Here is a 16183-nt window from a genome sequence, read left to right as displayed (position 1 = left end):
AAAATGCAGACTTGTCTTTTTATAATCTTTTTTCCCTGCTCTGTACTTTTTGTATAGTTGCTAGCTTCTGGCTAGAATTTAGTGGCAAACTGGACAATTGAGCCAATCCTTTCGAAAAAGAAGTGACATCACATTTTAAATTATTCAAGTCTGAAAAAATGTTCTTTTGCCCCAGAGCCAAGAAACCATGTGCGGAATCAGATGTGGGAATCAGATGTTCTGAACAAGCTGATTGTGAAAAAATCCCTATGTAAATGAGTCCTAAAGCACATTATAGATCTGTTGGTGCATCACTATTACTATTGCTGAGGCAGTGATATGCAATTAGTGTTCAATCTCTCTATCACTGCAGAAGTCCGTCTGCTTTTGACCCATCTGCCATGGGTTAATACAGAATTTAAGGGACTACATTTTGTAATGCATGCTCGTAAGCTTGTCCCTTGCAGCTTAGAGAACGCAGCCAAGCAGCACCCTGGAATTTGAAAGTGCTGATGGCAGGAGTCTGGCAGAACAACTTGCTGGAAAATCCATTAGGCTTTCTCCGCTCGAGGGAGCTTACAGAACTGGTGAGCCCCAGGGTCCAAGTTCATGCAGTAAGAGTTTAGTTTCATTTTGGGGGGCCGAGGAGAGGGTGGGTAGCTTGGCCACAGCCACTTTAGAAAATAGTCTGTTATCAACTTTGGGATTGTATAATCTCTGTACTGAATGTATCCAGTGCCTTCCAGTTTGGTAAAATGATACTGATTATTGGTGGCTTATGTGGACATACGGTAGTAAAATTCATTTTCTGCCTGTTAGTATCCAGTTAGCAGTTTGTCTTCATTATACAGAAAAATGTAACACCAGCTACATTCCACTTGGGTTTTGTTGGCATAATGCTTAATGGTTTACAGTGAGGAAAATGTAAGCGCTATGTACGAAGAGGTTAAGCTCAAGATACATGAGTATGGCAGAGCCATTTCTTTAAACTAGATTTGGCTCCAAATCTCATAAAAAGCAGGTGTGGTGGTGGTATAATTTTGAGATTTAAAAAGGTGAATATGTCAGGAGTTGTAAGAGAAGAGAAATCTAAGCATATTTTCACACACGATAGCAGTCCTTCTTTTTGAATTTCCACTGTCTGTGATTAAATTGTAATACCTTCTTGGCTCAAATATTTGCCATATCAAAAATGTGTCTACTTTGTATTCTGCATTAACATTTACACATAGACTCCTATGTCATGAGGGATTCTCAAAGGTACTTTTTGTCTCATGAGTGCCCTAAAAAGAGTGGACCCTGGTTTAACATTGTTTTGAGTAGAAATCTGGGATCCTTGTTTACTTTTCTTTATTATTGCACTTGGAGATTAAAAGCATAAGGATTTGTTTTCTGGGAATGATTTAAACCAGCTATGTTCAGATAGACACAGCCAGATCCTATTTTGGGATGTGTGTATGCTGAATTAATTTCCCTCAGAAATGGAGGGAAATATGGCTAGATTGAGAAGCCTGCAATTTGATTTTGTTTTCTAGTAAGTGAATGATTTGTTCTTTGTCAGAAGCCTGCTTTCCTGAAAGTATGCTTTCCTGCACGTTAAGACCAGTTCCAATTTTGGTGTATTGATACCAAATGCAACCTGTGCTGCTTACAAGATATACTGTGCAGTTACTGTGATGAATCTCTCTTATCAAGGGACAATATCCTGACTGCAGTTTAAGGAAGAACAAAAATATAGCTTTGTAAGAATGAATCCAAATTGCAGCCAGTGGGTGGAGCCTATGCTCTTTTTATTTTCCTTGACTACTATCTTGGCTAAAAAAAATAGACTTGTGGTTATTTTTTTATGTTTTGTATAACTGTGAAATACTGTGAATATGCTGAATGAACCCCAGTAAGATACCCAAAGGGTAGCAACATAGAATGTGTCTTTAAAAAGAAAAGGAAAAAAAGGGTACAGCTCTTTTAGTTTTCTCAGACATTTAGAAAAATATGGGCAAAGTCGGGTAGGCAGAGGACAGATGCTAAACTTCAGCCAGAGGCATAGAGAGCGGAAGTGGTGCGCGGGGCAACACCTGCCCCAAAGGGCCCCCCCATGTCCCACTTACCATCGTTGCCTGCCTTGTTGACCGGCCCAGGGATGGGGAGAGCAGTGCTCTTCCACTTCCCACCTCCTGCCCTCTGCTGGTGGACCCAGAAGCAGGGGTCGGTTGGCCTGGCAGCGGCACCTCAGGAGCAGCCAGCTTGCCTGTGCGCGATGTGGTAAGGCAGCGCGCCGGGCCTCCAGCTGTCTCCCACATCTCCCTCATGGACAGCCTGGAGGAGGCTGACTCCTGCCTGGCTCCACCGTCTCCACGCCCTCGCCCTGCGTGCCTGAGCACTTATGGAAGCGGGCCGGTGGTCACCAGAGGGACTCAGCTGGGCGACAGGAGTCGGCCTCCTCTGGGCTGTCCTTGAGGGAGATGCAGGAGACAGCCAGAGGCCCGGCATGCTGCCTTCCCACCTCACGCATGGCTCCGCCTGCCTGCTGGTCTCTGCCGCACTCCTGCTGTGCCTGGCCCACCTCATGCCCGCCCCACACTCCACCCCTTGGGGAAGGAGGCAGGGAGGGAGGGGCCACCAGTGGGCCTCGATTGTCTGCCTCCCATGGCTTATGCCTAGGACATGTGACCCCACATGTCCCCATGGGTCCTACTGCAGCTTCTCTGACTGCAGCTTCTAATTATCCTGCGGTCGCTCAGTTGTCCCAAAACATAGGCAGTCATAGGATACTTTTTGGGATGGAAGAACAATGGAAAATTGATGACAGGATTTTAAAAATATGCGTGTGTTAAGTGCCATTAAATTGCTTACAACTTAATGTTGCTGGGCTATCTTTTGAGATTCCTGTACCCAGAGGCAGGAATGTTCTTTTGAGTTTTGCTTCTTATTTTCTCGCTGGTCAGCTTCGCTATAGTTGACCTTCTGGGAGGTTTAATTCAGTTTTCCCACCTCATACCTCACTAAAGTATATGTATAACTGAGCTAGCTTAAGGAACTGATGTGATCCCCCTTTTTCTCTCCTCTGTTTGATCTCAGAGATGATCATGCTAAAGCAGTGATGGCAAACCTTTTCGAGACCGAGTGCCCAAACTGCAACCCAAACCCCACTTATTTATCGCAAAGTGCCAACCCGGCAATTTAACCTGAATGCTGAGGTTTTAGTTTAGAAAAAACCGGTTGGCTCCCTCTTCCTCCGCCCCACTCGCTTGAGCAGGGGCCAGCCTGCTCTAGCCTCCAGGATGTCCCGTGCGCACCGCTCTGTGCCTCTCTAGCATCTCTGCCTCCTCTGCGCCCCGCCCCCCTCGGGCAGCAACCACCCAGAGCACAGGTACCAGGCCCGCCAGCTGAGTCCTCCCTGCTCACCGCGGTGTGCGCACATCGTGCTCAGTGGCCCAGGCCAGCCTAGATGTGTGTGTGTGGGGGCGGGTGATTTTCTGTCCCCCACATGACGAACCCTGTGTGTGCGTGCCCACAGAGAGGGCTCCGAGTGCCACCTCTGGCACCCGTGCCATAGGTTCGCCATCACTGTGCTAAAGGTTTTTCAGAGTTTAACTATAAAGCATTAGAACTGTATTAATTTCTTCAGGGGAATAGAATAAAATCAGGGAGAAATCTGGTGAGAAGGAAGGAAGCAAATTTAGGTACAAATATTAAGAAGTTTTCAATAACACCGCCCAGAGGCCCTTGGGGATGGGGCGGTATAAAAATCTGAACAATAAACAAACACACAAACACACAAATAAACTCAAATGGCATTTGGCTGTTTGATAAGATTTCAGTTTATCATAGATTTTTACATTATTTGAAATAAGACTTTCTGGTAGTCATATACCACTGACTCAGACCTCCACTCAGAAGTTCATGTGTAAATTATGGTGCCTGAAATCTACAAGGAAAGGGCTATTCATCCAACTCCCTTGGTCCCTTCAGACTTCCCCAAACCTGTAGGATCACTTCAGAGTTTTTGAATTAAATCCATCACTTCAGAGTTTTTGAAGTAAATCTTCTCTCACATAAAGTTTAAATTCCCCTCCTGGCTAGAGATTGGTTCCTCTCTTACATCACTCAGCCATTTCCCTCTGTCCTACACGCACAGTTCAGGAGACAAACTAGCTTTTTTTTAGAACCTGGGCTAGGAATTCTTCTTTCCCTCAAAGTTTATTCCTCTCTTTGGTGCTAGAGTAGGGTCCCTTTTTCCAAATACTCTTTCTCTTGCCAGCATCACAGTTCTATACTCAGGCTCTAAATACGTTGGAACAGTGCCGTGGGGGAAGGGAAATGGCACCTGGGGCAAAATGGCACCTAGGCCCCATCCCACCCCCCGCACCCACCCGCTTACCTGAGTTCAGCTGGTTGCAAAAAGCAGCTGGCTGAAAAAACAACCTGGTGAGAACTACACTTCCCAGGAGATCTTGTGAGCTCCAACTCCTGCAGAGGCATCTCTGGAGGAGGGCTCGCAAGGTCTCCTGTGAAGTGCAGTTCCCACCAGGCTACCTTTTGCAGCCAGCTAAACTCAAGTAAGGGGAGGCGGAGGGGTGGTGCCACGGGGGGCGAGGCCCAGCCACCTCTGGGAAGGAGGAAGCGTGTGGCTGGACCTTGGCGCGACATGTGCATGCTGCCCAGGCAGGCCACGCCGCTCCTCCTTCCCAGAAGTGTAGGGAGCAATTTTTCTGCCCCCTTGATTCCTGCAGGGGCGCCTGGGGCGTTTGTCCCCGGACGTTCCTGTGGCCGCTATGCCACTGCATTGGAACCATCCCCATCCCCATCCCCACTGTTCAAGAATTCCAACCTATATCCTGTCAGCAATTCTGATTGAGTTCTAAACTCCACCCACTATTAGCATGTCAATCACATATACAGCCTCTGTGAGGGATTAACTCTTCACAGTTGGGTTTTTCTGTCTCTGCATTCTCCTAACATTCAAATAGCATTTTGCAGAATTGAGCTTTTTATATGCCATTTTCCTTAGGTCCATCACAGCGACCCTATAAATTATTGTCCTCCAAAACATGCTGTCACTAACAGCCTTACGCATGTCTTGCAAACTGAAGACTGTGATTTCCTTTATAAAGTCAATCCATCTCATGTTGGGTCTGCAATGTTTAAATGTCCCATGTCTCCTTTTATGATTTTGACCTTAACTTGGTTCATACTTCTCATGTTCCATGCTCCTATTATATATATTGAACAGCTTTGGAGTGTCATTTTATATCTATTCATGTCAACAACTGAATACCCTTTCAGCTTTAGTCCAGTTCTGTCAAGAATAGCGCTAGTTGTAGTTGTCCTCAAGTCAGTGACATAGGTATAGATTTTTATGGGGTGGGTTCAGGAGGCGGGGCGACACCCCCACCCACCCCTGGGGGCATGGCCATGCCTCCCCAAGCCCCACCCCCAGCCTCAGTGCTTATAAAAGCAGCTCTCTGAAGCCAGGGATGGCAGACTCCCCTGGGCTCCGAACCGGCAGCCGGCAGTCCCTTCTGCCCTCCACTCCGGGCAGAGGCGTAGTTATGGAAAATGGAGCCCAGTGCAAAATCTGAGTTTTGCACCCCCCGCCCCCATGGGCAGCCGCTGTGATGCTGGAATCCACCCCCAAAAGGCATCACTTTCAATAGTGTTTAAACTAGGGAGCCCAGATTCTCCTTTTAAATCCACTTTACAGGGAGAATCTGGGGTCCCCAGTTAAAACAACATTGAAAGTGATGCTGTTTTGGGGTGGATATCCCCCACCCTGAAACAGCATCACTTTCAATGTTTAAACTGGGGACCTCAGATTCTCCCTTTAAATCCATGCCAAGGGGGGTGGATTTAAAAGGAGAATCTGGGGAAATTTGGAGGGTGCCTGCTGTCAGGGGTGCAATTGTTAATCTAGCAGCACCAAACTTTCAGAGTATCTTTAGGAGATTCTCCTGATGATACCACCCAGGTTCAGTGAAGTTTGGTTCAGGGGGTCCAAAGTTATGGACCCTCAAATGTGTAGCCCCCATCTCCTATTAGCTCCCATTGGAAACAATGGATGATGGGGCACCCCCCTTTGGGAGTCCCTAACTTTGGACCCCCTGATCCAAACCTCACCAAACCTGGGTGGTATCAACAGGAGAATCTCCCCAAAAAACCCTGAAATTTTGGTGCTGCTAGCCTGAAAACTGTGCCCCTGCAGGCCAAAAACTGAAAAAACACTTAAAATACAAAAAAACACAAATGGGGGGCAGAGCTTCAGACATGTAATGGGGGGTTGAATTCGGGAAAAAAACCCCCCCTTTACCTACGTCCTTGCCTCAAGTGTTCTTCAGTAATTGATTGAGTGCCATCTGACCTTTGGGTTCCATTTTCCAGCACTATATCTGTTTCATTTTTTTAATTATCTCGTTGTAGGGTTTTGAGGTAAGAGATGTTCAGAAGAAGCTTATCATTGCCTCCTTTTGTGCAGTATCAACCAGGGTTAACTGAAGTGACACTGCTGTTGTCTACAGTAGATCCTCTGCCAATGTCACTTTTTCCACTACTGCCTCTGCCCAGTACCTAACCTTCAAGGATTCCTCTGCTTCCATCACTATTGGAACTGTCAGTTCTCTTCTGCTGATGTGGCCATTGATCTCTGAAAGCAGTGAATGTATCTTAGTTTGGGGTCTCAGTTGTGGCCATTCTATCTTGAGAGACTCTGCTAGGAGTTTAGCCTCTTGACAGAGTCTAGACCCTTTACAATATTGTTCTCATATTTGCTGACACAAACTTACCATATTAAAGTGTTTGAGAGAAGGACAGAGGTGCTTACTATAGGCAAGATAAACCAACACTGAACAAAATTGAAATATTGGTGAAGGCATATTTGAAAAAATGGCTTTTTCCACTTCAGGTTGGAAGGGAATGTTTTAACCATTTTTTCCCCACTGGGCAGGAGGAAGAGGGAAATCTTTCAATTGCTTTCTAGCTTCCCCTTAGCCACCTTTTTAGAAATGCTAATAAAGGTAGCAAGAGACAAGGGGATGGGTTGTTTCCTTCCCAAGCAGGGATCAGAGATTTGGAGGTTCCAAAATGCTAGAAAGGACTTCAGGAGGTAAACTTCCAGAGGCTTCAAGAGAAGCCTTCATTGCGTTTCATTTTTTTTGATCCCTTGCGCAATCTGGTGCTGTTTTAAAAATGTGCTTGTAAACGTTTTCTTTTTAATAAACACTTTTTAACTTTCAATGCTGGTAGCAGTTCTCTGTACCACAGAGACCTCCACCATCTTGGACATTCTATTTTAAAAGCAGGGTTCCAGGAGGGGGAATACTGGCAGTTGACGAATGGCTATTCCTCCAGGAGTGCACCAGGCAATAAATCTTCCCCATGGCACCAAGGAGTGGGGAAGTGGGAGACACCTGGGCAAGGCCTTTTGGTTTGGAAGCTGGATTGGCCTGATCCTCACCCAGTGGGAAATTCCTATAATGGTCAGGTGGTGGCAGCAGTTACGTGAGAGAAAGTCAAGCCCCTCCAGGAGGAGTTGGGAACTTCTGGGAGAGGGTAGAATGAAATAGGGCCTGCAGATCAGAGCACACCTGTTCCACCACATGTTTTTGAACAACAGAAGTTCATTTCTGCCACCTATCACACTGGTTACTTGTCTGTTCTTTGGGTATTCCAGCTTTCTGATACTGCCGTAGTACCTTAAAGGTTAATCTGCCTGTCAGCTACCCAAATCAGTCCATGTGCCAGGACTGTCACATCAGAGCATTTCCTTTACATGTACAACCAAGACACAAGACCCAGGGCAAAATAGGAATAATTCAGTCTGATGTATCCACAACAGTTGTTTTCACAGTAAATTTCAGACAAAGGGGAAAAAAGCAGGCAGACAGAACATTTAATCATCAAGTAATTTTTTTTACCCTAACAAGATGTATACAAGAAACAGAGAATCAGGAAGGAACCTGTCAAATGGACACAGTAGGCAGTTGTGTCACACAGACAAAAATAAAATTGATTTCTGTGTTTCTAAGGTAGAATTGTGTTACTTTATGTCAAATACCCAATTAAGGTTATTTTTAATTCAAATAATGTTCTTCTCACTTGGCTAGTCTAGCAAACCAACCATGAGAGAAGAAACTGTTGATGGGCTGCTGAAATTGGGACTAGAAGGTGCAGGGACAGATAAGAAAGGAAGACAAGGATAGATAAGGAGAAAAGAGTCCCTAACCAGGATGCAATGGGGTAGGGCCAGGTGTTGTAGGAGAATGTGTTCTGTAGCAGGGAACGGGAGTGAAGAATCAGAAAAGAAGACATTAAAGATTAAATTTGGGAAGGAAAGCAGAATGGGAGAGAAGAAACCTTACTCTGCCTGTCTTGAAGCGGGAGGGTCTAATGTTGCATCATAGTGACTGGAAGATGGTTTTGGATGGGAGCCACCTGCAAAAGATGGAGGTCTGGTGGAGTCTCCTTTATGCATCTGAATTTACCTTGGTACTAGAAGGAACTTCTGCATGTGCCAGCCTGCAAATTGCAAAACCAACACCTGCCTGTATATGTGCTTTTTCCATTGTGTCTCTTGCCTTGTGAAATAACCTGTCCAAGGAGGTCTGGAAAGCTCCCACTCTCCTGGCCTTCTGCAAAACTATAGGTAGTAGGGTTGCACTGTACAAAATAATTCACAACCTGACCTGGATAAATGGTTGAGATTATGATCTGTACTGCTGTAGCTTATTGTAGTAGGATCATATTATGGAATTTTTGTACTCTTTAATATGTCATGTTAATACTTACTCTGCTTCAGTTCTTCCTGGTGGTTCCAGATTTCTACAACTCTGATCCATTCATTATTGTATGCCCCATTTTGTTGATTGTACTGATTCACTATGAGTAATTTGCCTTGAGTCCCTGTGAGAAAGGGGGACTATAAATAAATAAATAACAATAATAAAGGGTTGCTTTTGACCCAATATTGGGATCTTTGCTGACATTGGACAAACCCCCCCCCCCCAATAAATAATGCTAGGAAAAGAGGAAGACTCAAAATGAAATGGGTTGACTCTATAAAGGAAGTCACAGCCCTCAGTTTGCAAAACCTGAGCAAGACTATTAATAATAGGACATTTTGGAGGACACTGATTCATAGGGTCGCCGTGAGTCAGAAGTGACTTGACAGCTCTTAACACACAAGATAATGTAGTCAACCTGCAGGAAAAGGAGCACTAGAATATGCATGGAAGATGCACCTGAACTAGCTGTTAAGATTGATGTGAATATGCTGATGCTAGCAGGAAAATAACCCAAATTGCGTTTTTGGATAGATGATTGTATTATCTGGGAACTGCCTTAGCAAATGAAATTTAAACAGCTTTGATTATTTAGCTTGCAAAACTTGGGTCATGCTTTATGGCCAAGAACTCTGAAGTTTCAAAAGGAATTTTGATCTATGCATTTCTGGTATATCTGGGACATTAGATGTTCCCATGTAGGCAATGCCTTTTAATGATTACCTCCTTTGATCAACAGACCTTTTGATGGGAGATGCATTTTCCCTCACATCTGGCTCAAATTCTTGGGATAGTTTATTTCCATGCTCCGTAAGGAGTTCAGAAGATTTTGGGAGTATACTATACCATGCCTCTTGTTTAGGTAAGCTAAAGGGCTTTGTTGTGGTACACACATAACTAATATTAATGGGGAACAAGGGGCTATGTAACACCTCCCAGACTCAAGCACATCCCTGTAACCAAGGTGTGTAGGCAAAAGCAGCTACAGTCTTCTTTGCACTGTTTTCCCCTCAGTGTACCGCCCCACTATTAGCTTTATTGTGAAACTGTAGTCACACCAAGTAATGTGATTTTGTAAATGTAGTCAGTAGCAGGTTCATGGAGTGGTTTAAGGAGTAGAAAACAGTGTGAAAGGGAAGGTTACATCCATTTCTGAACATGCATCCAGGTGATACAGAGAAAAAAAGGGCATTCATGAATCTGGGATGTTCATAATTCACAGTGAATGGCTGATATAAAATCCTTATGCTGTTGTTCAACAAACACAAGGCATTTGTAACATGCAAATTGGCTCCCACAAGAAAATTTTCTGTTTAGGGATCTGTTTCGGCAAGGTTTCTTTGGCAGGAATAAAGTGGCCATGGAAGTTTCCCAGTGGGCTGCAGCTTTAGAGGAGCACTAGCAAAAAGAAATGAGCAGAGCCAATGGTCAGCAACTCTGTCAGTGCTTAAGGGCCACTTGACAGACCCTTCAGCAGCTAATGCTCTGCCTCTGATTTGCAGGAGGAAGTAGTGGGTGAGCCAAAACTATTGCTGGCACCACAGCACTGGTTTGGAGCCTCAAGGGTGCATTAGTGTGACTTGCTCCATTTTCACTTCCCAGTCTGCTCATGTTCTTTGGGGCAAAGGCTGTGGCATGTCACTTATTGTTTAGTTCCCAATATCACCAGACATGGCCACAATTACTTACATTGTGGTTACATCGGGATTAGATTTCTGCAATGTGTTTCACACAGAAAGGCCTTGGAAGGAGGGATTTAAGGGAGTTTCAACCTTTTCCAATGCAGCAATGGTCTAATGGGGACCTGCCATGATAAAATACAGTATCTGTGCAATATTGGCTCTTCTGGCTGTCAATCTCTTTGTAGAGCTAGTTCTAAGTACCTTTAAAACCATTAATTGCCTAGGAACAAGGTGCCATAGGAACCCGCTTGAGAGATAGCATTAACTGATAGTGTCCTGCTTTGCTAGCCTATACTGAACTCTTAATTTTGTGGGCACACAGGACGAGGCCTTTTCTGTTGGTGCTCTCCAAGCTATGGAATTCCTTTCTGCCTGAGATTTGTTTGTCCCCTTTCCTCCTTCTTTCTGTTAAGACCTGCTTCCTCTAGATAGCTCTCATATTTGGGTGAACTGTACGATTTCTGAAGGTTTGCTCTTCTTTTCTTTTTGCTGCTTTCTAGCTGTTTAAACAGTGCAATCCTAAACAGTGTGGCACCCTATTAAGTACACTTCAAACACTGGGGGAAAAAACCCTGTAACTCTGTTCAGGATTGCAATATTAATGTACTGGTTTTTATTGTTGCATGTTGTAAAACTTGTACTCTTTGAAAGTTAGCTTGAGTGTTATTGGTAGAAGGAAGGTGAGGTATAAATATTCTAAATAAATAAGATCCAAGGTGCACCTCTCATAAATAAATAGTACACACAGTTGAAAGGACAGTGGAGATATTGCTGAAAATGCAAACTCAGTACAACACACTGGATATTTGGAGTCTGTAGGAAATGGACTGGAGAAATGGTAGAGCTAAGAAAACAATGTGCTGATTTCCTGAGACACTAGATTTTCTGTCAGGACCTACCACACTTTAACCTAGTAAGAAGAGGGTATAGTAAAACATTGTGGCGACTGAGTATGCAGCCCACTATAATGTCAGAGTGCATGGATTGTAAACTGAACTGTTTAGGCAAGCCATGCTATTGACAGTGGTGGTAAGAGGCGTACAAGGAACTGCCAATTGCTGCAAACAGAAAGTTTCCCTCCCAATTTCCAACAATGATTTTCAAGAGCAAAAAGTTTGGAGCAGTGGTTGAAGAATCCAACTCCTTTTGATACCTTCAAGGAGAAATAAGTCCTTAACAAAGCTTCTGTGTTATTTTTGCTTCCTACCATGTAAGGTATATAAGGATTTATGCTTACTGAGCCCCTAGTGGCAAAAGCTTGGGGACAACACAAGAGCAACTACGCTTGTAGGACTGATGAGCAGGATGTGACGGGCTTGTCGAGTTGATTTTTCACACCATTGCCTGTGAGGGACTGCGCTCTCATGTTGACATCCAATCCTCATGCTGCTGTGCAAAGGAGAACATCACAGAGGGCACTAAAACTCTGGAGCTGTTTCCTCCCCTTGTGCAGCATACCCTCAGAAACAGCTCTTAGGCTGCTAGGTTGACTCCCTGTAGCTTAGAGGCTGTACAATATATTTGTTAGCTGTGTCTCTCTTAAGCTACCTTCATGGGATGGCTTTTTTCATTCTTCCTAAGCACACAAAACCCATTCATCCAAGTCAAGGAGGTTAGGATCATATTTTCTATAGGATCTTGTATGCATTTTTAATAATAATTGTTTTGTTTACATTGTAAACTGCCTTGGGTTCTGCAGGGTAGAAAGGTGGCTAATAAATGTCTTAAATAAATATGTGCATGCAGGCTTAAAGAATCACAACATAGTCTTGCACCATTTTGGAGGCCTATCAATTTCAATGCTGCGCCATCAACAATGACAGATTCTGATGTGGAAAAGCGTTCATTATATGATTGTGTTGCTTGCCCATCAGCTAATAGCATCATTAAACTTGTGCTCCAAAGGCTGGCCTAGTCTTTGCAGTACTGATTAATAATACCAATCATCACAGTGAACAAAACAGCTGCCAGCCACAATCTGGAGAACAGTCTATTCTTGTCTCTTTTAATTTCCCTTCGTAGCTTCCAATAGCACAGAGTTCCACAGATTGTGCATTGTTCTCTTCAACTTTTGCCACACTATTCCTGACATCTGCATGTTTTATAACTTTCTAGAATCAGGAAACGTCTATTATCTAAACATCTATTAGAGAAAAGCAGCAAGGAAATTCAATGGCTTTGAGAAAGGATGGCAGGAGGATTAATGATGAATATCTGCAGTGCTCCTGGAATTAAATCGCAACTGACTGGGTGGGAGTTTGAAGTGTATTTGGCAGAGTGGTAGTGCTAGAGTCACTCAGTGGAATGGTGCTGGATGAATTCTAGAGGCATGCCCTAGAACTTAAGCAAAAGTGAGTTGGGGAGCTTTGTGTTCTTGCTAAATTCATGAGTTAATAATACTTGGCGGTTTCTATGCAGAGTCTTTGTATAGGTGTAATTTACAATCAGTGAAGACTAGCTGGTCAATTCAACTAAGGCCAAAATTCTGTTCAAAGAATTGATGTCTAATGAGGCAGATCAGAGATACTGGCAGCACAGGCTTTTTGTTTTTATATCTGCTCCTGTCACTGCATCCCATGCCTGTGTACCCTGTTCCATTCCTGAATTAACCACTATATTACAGTGCACAGCAGAGATATGTCTCCTACTCTACTGTTCTTGAAACCTTGGTACACCAAGCTACTGCAAGTGTAGAGATGATTTTGTGCAGAGGAGATGGAGGTCTGAAAACATGTGGTAAACACACACGTTCAAGAGCTGTGGTTAATTGCAGCTTCCAGGGCTGTGTTTACTGTATATTTTCAAACAGATGTTGCTCCTCTGCACACAATAGTTGTCACTGTGGAAAAACATAGGGGACACATGGGAATTCTTTTTTTCCTGAAGCGTGAGAAGTAGCCCTGAAAAGGCTGGTGTTCCTATCCCTATCCAATGATCAGCGTAATTAACCCCTAAAGAATTAATTACGCAAATAATGTATCAGTGGACAGTTAACTATGCGTAGTTAGCACTGTCACTGTTATGTTAATTCCTGTAACCAGGATATTAAAATAAACCCGGGACACCAATGGCTTGCCTTTCTATCTGTGTTATTTGACTGTGCAGATGAGATCCCAGATATGGGATCTGGGAATCTGTTTAATGTATTTAGTATTATGATCCTTGCTACAGCTGTCTATATGAATATAAACCACTCCTTCAGTTCTAATCTTATGCTTGTGCAGCATAAACTCATCTGGCATCATATGCCTTTGGAACCACTGCTCTTCTGCCTTACTAGCCGATGGCATGCGCTCTTTGGATAAGGGTGTGTCCAGATCAGCACCCTTGTCACATCTTATTGCATTTTTACTCCTTGCTATCCTGAGAACAAATCTGGTGGTTTCTGTATACATTCATGTTTCCCCCCGGAGCTGTAGGCTCCATTTCTGATTTTTTTTCTCCCCTCTTTAACAAATGCTGATTTTTTTTCTCCTTAAGAAATGCTGAATTTGCACACTTGAACATTTACCTCCTGAGAACCAAAAAGGTTGAGAAATTCAATAACTATCCATTAAAATATATTAAATATATACTTTATTGGACTGTGCTATATTCTTAACAATATCAACATACATAAAAATCTCAATAGAAATATACATCAGTACCTAAAAGTACATAGAATATCGCAATAGCTTGTTTTTTTAGGTTTGGCTTGGCTTTTTTCCCCTTTCTTTGGCTGTTGAAAGTTTATCTCTCCCAATAAATGTGATCCAGCTTTTAGAATCAAATCAAATCAAATAAATAAGAGTACAAATGGGCAAACCATGCCATGGATGATATTTAACCTAAAAGTTGGGTCTATTAGTACAAGTCCCTGTAAGGAAATAATTACAATAAAGCTCTGATAATCAAGCTCTGGTAATCAAGAAGTGATGTTTATGTCTTAAACATCACTTCAAGCTGGCCAAGGGTAAAGGGATGTTTAAAACATAAGACTTCTGTTCAGGCCAGTATGACAAACCTCCATGAGCAAAACCTCTTAAGTAGCAGAATATACATAATTACAAGTGTGGGATATGGTGTTGATAGTACTTCATTTCATATGAATATTGATAGCAAATTATGCAAACCTTTTAGTATGAAGACACACATCCCATTTTATTTTATATACCAGTGAATGTGCCAGTGCTGGAAAAGGATGTTGTTTGGTAGACTAACAGGGTCATCAGAAGCAGTATTACACTCTTCTAAATCCACTGAAGTCCATGGCCTTAGAACGTTGTAACTCTGCTTAGGATTACTATAAAGCTATTCCACTCCATTTCTTGGAAAAGGATAATAAATCCTTTTGCCTCTTTCATCTTTCTGAGAGGTGTCTGTCTAACAACCTACATGTTTGTCCATAAGGTATTAAATGGGGCCAAAACTTAGTTCATTCATGCACAGACAGACCTCATGTGGAACTGAAAGACTTCTGAGGAAGATGACTGTTTGCTGACCTGGTCTGATACAAGCCTGGAAACCAACAAAGACAGCTCTGTGCCCTGACAGCTTGCAGTTAGCTGCAGCTGAGCTCATCAGTTTGGCAACAAGTCTAGAGGCCTCAGCAGACACATCGTAAGAAAGACAGAATCCAGTTATGTTGTGGCCAAGTCTGTAGTTTCGTGTGAAGTCATGACAAGGACAGAAGCAATATTCTAAGAGCAGATATAGCAGATTCTTACTCATGATGTGATCCTGGCTTTGCACTGATGTGTTGGTGGTGGAAAATATCTTCAAGTTGCAGCGGACTTATAGCGACCTCTTCAGTGGCGTTCCTGCCTAGGGACAGGGGGTACCCTTTGTCCCCGGGCGCCCCCCATTTGGTCACGTGGGGCCAACATTTCAAGGTCGTGTGTGTGTTTTTAAATTTTTAAGTGTTTTTTCACGTTCCGGCCTGCAGGGGGCGCATCTTTAAAGCTGGTGGCACCAAAATTTCAGGGTACCATCCAGAGACTGTCCTGATGATACCACCCAAATTTGGTGATGTTTGGTTCAGGGGAAGCAAAGTTATGGACCCCCAAAGGGGGTGCCCCCATCCCCATTGTTTTCAATGGGAGCTAACCTGAGATCTGACTGCCATTTGAGGGACCATAACTTTGGTCCCCCTGAACATAACTTCCCCAAACTTGGGTGGCATCATAAGAATAGTTAACAGATGATACCCTGAAATTTTGGTGTCACTAGCTTTAAAAATACACCCCTTCCAGGCACCCCAAGGAATTTGTCCAAGATTCTTTGTTTTGCAGTGACTTTGCTCCATTGTAGCCAATGGGGAATTTCTGAGTGTGTAGGCAGGCTGCACATTTTTGAAGATAGAGGCACCAGACTTTCAGGGTGGCTCCAGAGAGACCTCTCCTGGTAAAAGCATCCAGGTTTGGAGACCTTTGCTTCTGGGGGTTCAATTTTATGGGCCCCCAAAAGGCTTATTTTGTTTCCCTGCTCCTGCACACGAAAGCCTGTGGGCTGAGTTCTCTCAGAACTCTCTCAACTCTCCCCCCCGCCCACTCCAGAAGCAAAGCTCACCAAGCTTGGATGCTATTACTCAAGGCCTCTTGGAACCACCTTGAAAGTCTGGCGAATATATTCAAAAATGTGCAGCCTGCCTCAGAAATTCCTCATTAGCTACAATGGAGCAAAGTCACTGCAAAACAAAGAATCTTGGGCAAATTTCTTGGGGTGCCTGGCAGGGATGTATTTTTAAAGCTAGTGACACCAAAATTTCAG

This window comes from Sphaerodactylus townsendi, linkage group LG03, assembly GCF_021028975.2.
Source record: "Sphaerodactylus townsendi isolate TG3544 linkage group LG03, MPM_Stown_v2.3, whole genome shotgun sequence".
Lineage (NCBI taxonomy): Eukaryota > Metazoa > Chordata > Lepidosauria > Squamata > Sphaerodactylidae > Sphaerodactylus > Sphaerodactylus townsendi.
This window is presented reverse-complemented; position numbering follows the sequence as displayed.